Genomic DNA, 6,324 nt, shown 5'->3' with positions numbered 1-6,324 from the left:
CTGTGCAGTATTTTAGTCCACTATAAAACCAGATCAAGTTATTTATTATGCTAAGAATAAAGAATCTTAATTTGGAAAAAAATTCGATGTAGTCTTTTGGTAGTGTGCTCTCAAGCTAGCTTGTAGTATCTTGCAACAACACCATGCACTACTAATTGAGTTAGTACTCACTGGCATTGAAACCACATCGTGTATAATTATTCCGGCTATTAATTTACACTAGAAAAGTCACGATCCGCTTGTGCAGCACGCGCCAGGGCCAATAACATCCTCCTGGTGGTCTCGTTGACGATCAATGGCGGTAAGCTCATCCTAGCTACATCCACCAGTAGGTCTATCATGGTCATTTCCTCAACGACGACAAGCTAGCGATCAACGGGGAAGTCAACGACGATAACGGGGCCAGCGGCCCAACGTTTGTACTACACCTACGGTCCTGCCGGACCTCCTCGACGAGGAAATCAACGACGGCAACGGGTCTAGCAGATAGTCATCTCCTACACCAGCATGACATCATGGACGGCGGCATGCATGCTAGAACCGCGTTAGATGGGGAACTCGATGATGGTAGTGAGGTCAGCGGCCCGCCGTCTTGTGCTGCACCTACACAACCTCGTCGACGGTGGCATGGCAGCATATGTTAGCGCTCGACGAGGAAGACGCATAAAGCGGCACCGCCAGTGGTGGAAGCAGCCTGATCAGAGGTTGTTGCCGTTTGCCGGTAGGGCGGAGCTCGACCTGTGATTTAGCCTCTCTGGTGACCCATCGATGGAGGCAAGCAGTCGATAAGATCGGCGGGAGATCGCCGATTAATTTTTTTTCCTGGCATCACCCCCACTATAAATTGTCCTCCCACGAATACGAGATTAAAAGCGTATACAGATGTATATTTACGATCCATTTTCGACCGGAAAGGTACAAGCTGAAATCAAAATCGTGGAAGGTTTCGATTGATGCCATGTACCCGGGCTTATGGATGGATGCATACCCGGGACGAAGGCGAGCCACGTCCCTAAAAAATCTGTTGATTTGCGGCGAGGCTACCATAAAATCTAACACACGACCTAAAGGTTCTTCTTCATTTAGGAAGCATGCACACCTTATTTGATTGGAAAAGGAACGCACCAAAATATGTTACTACCAAATTTAATGTGAAAGCCCTCCTTTTTTTACAGGACAATAAAAGAAATAAGGAGATCACATGCCTTTTTTAAGAGATATGCGTAACAAGGATGGTTCTGCTCCAATTTTGTTTCTCCTCATATTGTTGTGGGACTTCTTTTTTGGGCAAGGAAATATATATCTTTCCTAACTAATTGATTGCGTGATTTGCAGGCGGAAGATGGACATTGTGTCACCACTTTTGGCTATAAAACATGCGAAAGATCTGATCCATTGATAAAAACTTACATGGTTGTGATTTCTCCAATGTTTGATATCAACGTGCACACCATCCCCAACTCCAATATAATAGTAAAGATTATGCTAAGAATAAAGAATCTTAATTTGGAAAAAATTCGATGTAGTCTTTTGGTAGTGTGCTCTCAAGCTAGCTTGTAGTATCTTGCAACAACACATTGAGTTAGTACTCACTGGCACTGAAACCACGTCGTGTATAATTATTCCGGCTATTAATTTACACTAGAAAAGTCACGATCCGCTTGTGCAGCACGCGCTAGGGCCAATAACATCCTCCTGGTGGTCTCGTTGACGATCAATGGCGGTAAGCTCATCCGAGCTACATCCACCAGTAGGTCTATCATGGTCATTTCCTCAACGACGACAAGCTAGCGATCAACGGGGAAGTCAACGACGATAACGGGGCCAGCGGCCCAACGTTTGTACTACACCTACGGTCCTGCCGGACCTCCTCGACGGGGAAATCAACGACGGCAACGGGTCTAGCAGATAGTCATCTCCTACACCAGCATGACATCGTGGACGGCGACATGCATGCTATAACCGCGTTGGACGGGAACTCGATGATGGTAGTGAAGCCAGCGGCCCGCCGTCTTGTGCTGCACCTACACAACCTCGTCGACGGTGGCATGGCAGCATATGTTAGCGCTCGACGAGGAAGACGCATAAAGCGGCACCACCAGTGGTGGAAGCAGCCTGATCAGAGGTTGTTGCCGTTCGCCGGTAGGGCGGAGCTCGACCTGTGATTTAGCCTCTTTGGTGACCCATCGATGGAGGCAAGCAGTCGGTAAGATCGGCGGGAGATCGCCGATTAATTTTTTTTCCTGGCATCACCCCCACTATAAATTGTCCTCCCACGAATACGGGATTAGAAGCGTATACAGATGTATATTTATGATCCTTTTTCGACCGGAGAGGTACAAGCTGAAATCAAAACCGTGGAAGGTTTCGATTGATGCCATGTACCCCGGGCTTATGGATGGATGCATACCCGGGACGAAGGCGAGCCACGTCCCTAAAAAATCTGTTGATATGCGGCGAGGCTACCATAAAATCTAACACACGACCTAAAGGTTCTTTTTCATTTAGGAAGCATGCACACCTAATTTGATTGGAAAAGGAAGGCAGCAAAATATGTTACTACCAAATTTAACGTGAAAGCCCTCCCTTTTTTGCGGGACAATAAAAGAAATAAGGAGATCACATGCCTTTTTTTAGGAGATATGTGCAACAAGGATGGTTCTGCTCCAATTTTGTTTCTCCTCATATTGTTGTGGGACTTCCTTTTTTGAGCAAGGAAATATATATCTTTCCTAACTAATTGATTGCGTGATTTGCAGGCGAAAGATGGACATTGTGTCACCACTTTTGGCTATAAAACATGCGAAAGATCTGATCCATTGATAAAAACTTACATGGTTGTGATTTCTCCAATGTTTGATATCAAAGATACGCTAAAAACCCTAAGCCCGTTTGATATCAATGTATATATCAAAGACACACAATTAGAGAATAGTACTTAGTATTCTCTAATTAACTCCAATATATATAGTAAAGATACGCTGAACTTAGGTTTTTTTTTTGCGAGAAATCCACCGATCTATTAATAATCATCAACAGTAGTACAAATAATCCAAAAAGTAAAGAAAATTATAAATTGGTACTCGGACCACCTAGCAACGATTACAAACACTAGCACGAGCCGAAGGCGCGCCCCTGTCCTCGCCCCTCCATCGCTGGAGTCAGGCAAAACTTATCGTAGTAGAGCTTGTTGTAGTAGACAAATAGGAAATCGTTGTGCTAAGGTCCCAAAGGACCAACGCACCAGAGCAGCAACCATCGCCAATGATGACAACCGTAGATTGGAAGGGACTATCATGAAACCACACCAATAAACACGAAAACCGATCGGATCCTAGGAGATCCGACGGGCACACAACTCCATGCGCCCTCCGTCAGCGCTAGATGCACCACCGGAGTGAGGATAGGGCGGGAGGACCTTATTCTGACTTCAGGATGTAGCCGCCGCCTCACCATCCCAAAAAAGAGACTGAAAATCAAACTAAATTAAGAACGGAAACTCCCCGCTGGCGAGGGACCGTGGTCCGCCACACCTCCAAGGCCCCAAGGCCACCGGATGCGGAGCGGACCGGCGGTATCACCGGCGAGGAGGACGGAACCCTGGATGGGTTTTGTGGCTTCTTTCCGCAGCCTCCTGGGTTACTTCGCACGTACCGATTCTCCTTGATCTGGGTTGTTAGCTTGAAAGAGTGGCATGAACCAAGGTAAAATTGCAAGTGTGTTTGCTGTAGAGTTTGAGATTATTGGGATCATCTTGCGGGGCCATACCGAACCAAAAAGGGGGTGGTCTCACCCCCTGGTGTCTGCATACCGAACAAAAAAGGTCGATGCAACTGACAACGTTCATGACATGGCCACGGATGCTCTTGGACAATGCCGAGTACTCCGCATCAAGATATGGAGTCCTGCCCGCCTTCTTGGCGGGCCTCCTAGTGACAATGGCATCAAGGTGTTGTTAGGCTATGTCTCTCCACATGTCCGATATTTTTTTTTATCATGTGGCCAAATTCAATATTCACAATACAAGTTTCTTTGTATAGTTTTTTTGTAAGTTTAATTATATTTTTTACTATCTTACTAAATATTAGATTTTTTTTGTTTGTACAGAGATATCATTTAGTTCAACAACCGATGGAGACAACGAATTAAATATGGAGGTCATATATATTCATAGCTAGGGTTTGCTTCGGCTGGACCATTAGTCCATTAATTACGCACGTACATACCTGGCATGTCCTGCCCATCAGATACACTAAATAATTCGCCATTTCGCCAGGATATTATGCGCTTTAATCCCATTGATCCCTGTCCTTTAACCATGCATGGAAGCTTAACTATTTTGGGTTGGGAAATCCCTCATTACTTCTCAATTAGTAAGATCAATTGACGGATTTGTTAATTCCAGTCGGGTCTATATATACGTGTCATGCACACACAATTAGAGAATACTACTTACCCTGAAATAAAAACTAGAGAATACTACTCCAGCTAGATCAGCATCATCTGGCAGCACGACGAAGGCGACAATGGCTCTAAGTGACTACGAGTACGTCGGAAACTCTCACCAATCGTGCGTCATTCTCCTTTTCACGGCCTTCATCGCGGCGCTTGTCGTCGTCTACATTTTGGTCGCCAAGAACAACCCGTAGCCGCTGTCGTCTTCTCTGGTCGGCCGGCGACGGGCCTAGGCCAGTCGGCTGGGGTAACATGCTGGCTCGGACGTTCTCCTCCTTCTTATTCTCGAACAGTACTTTCTTTGATTTATAATAAATGTCGCTGATTTAGTACATCTCGTGATAACATATTTCATGACCGGGCAGCAAGTGTTACGTTCTTTTTTTGATTTGTGAAAGAGCAACTATGCTCTCCCAGTAAATTTTGAATCGATGATCGACGACAAAACCAACTTTGGTACCAACTGTAATAATCTGATGGTAAGGAAGAAACAGTAGGAGGGTTCAGGCTGGGAAATCATGAAGAACCTTGCAAAGTGCCTATATATACATATACATTCAGAGATAGCGAGAGAACAATTCCAGTGAATCAACCCTGAATAAAAAAAAACTTCTAACACTGAGAAGGAGACACTTTTTTTTCGATAAAGGGAATATATTAAGATCAAGAAGATACCAATTACACCCAGCCTCTGCAACAACGCACCACCCTAATGACACTACGGATGCACACAGCCAAAAACAAGAAAATAAAACTAAGAAACAAAAGTCCCGCTACAGTATCTCGGGCCTAACAACAGCAATACATCCACCGCCAAGACAACACCTGAATTACAGACTCTCCAAAAACGACGCCTCCAAGAAGGGAACAGTGCTCAAACACCGTCGTCGCTCGATCAAAGATCTTAGGTTTTCACTCTGAAGATAGTCCCCGCTCTCAAAACAATGCCTCCACCAAGGATATTGCCAGGCACGACCAATTAAGGCCAGACCTTAGGTTTTCACCCTGAAAGGTAGGAGAGAAGGAGACACTTGGACGAACAACAGTAGAAGATCAGAAAATAAACTCTAACCGAACAGTCTCCCGTTTGAGGGGACCAAGATGAGCTCAAGTAGCCCGTTGGTGATGGATTTTCATGTTTAGATTCACCAAATAAAGATTTACTAAATAAGGATTCTTCATCTATGGCACAAAATTTTGAGCCGTATCCCTTTTTTCTAAAATAAAAAATGGGGGTAAAAACTTTGCACCAATCTATTTCTTCCGATAAAAGATCTTCCTGATTAATTAACGGAAAACAAGACAAAACCTTTACAACACCTTCAGTATGCAACCTCCACACCAACAAGCGCTCACGTCTGGAGCACCACGCAGAAAAATACACACTGAATGGACGACCCAAAGAGGGTTCATCTATCAAGCATCTGCCAAAAATTTCCTTGCTATGCCCCGCTTTGTGTTTTTTCCCCTTGATAGTTACCTTAATGGGAGATTCCTCCACCATTCTGATTTTGTCCTTTGAAGCCTTCCCCACCAAGATAAAAGCAATGCCCTTGCATATCCAGGGCTACCCACCTCTCAACTGGCAAGCAAGCCGCAAAGCTCTTTAGCAAAAAGACCCTCAAAGATATGCATCAACACTACTCCACTGTCCCCAGGCGGGCGACTGCGGTGGCAAGGACGCCGTGGCCACCGCCAAGGCCTCAAATGAGGCCAGCTCCAACAGATGCATCACAAAAGATTCTCCACTCAACTCATGCAGCTCCGGTGCCACAAATCGCACAGAGCCAAGATGCCATCCGTTCCCTTGCTCTCAGAGGCAGGCAACACATCTGGCCGCTGCGACGGGCAAGGACTGCCATAAGGAGA

This window comes from Lolium rigidum, chromosome 3 (genome assembly GCF_022539505.1).
Source record: "Lolium rigidum isolate FL_2022 chromosome 3, APGP_CSIRO_Lrig_0.1, whole genome shotgun sequence".
Lineage (NCBI taxonomy): Eukaryota > Viridiplantae > Streptophyta > Magnoliopsida > Poales > Poaceae > Lolium > Lolium rigidum.
This window is presented reverse-complemented; position numbering follows the sequence as displayed.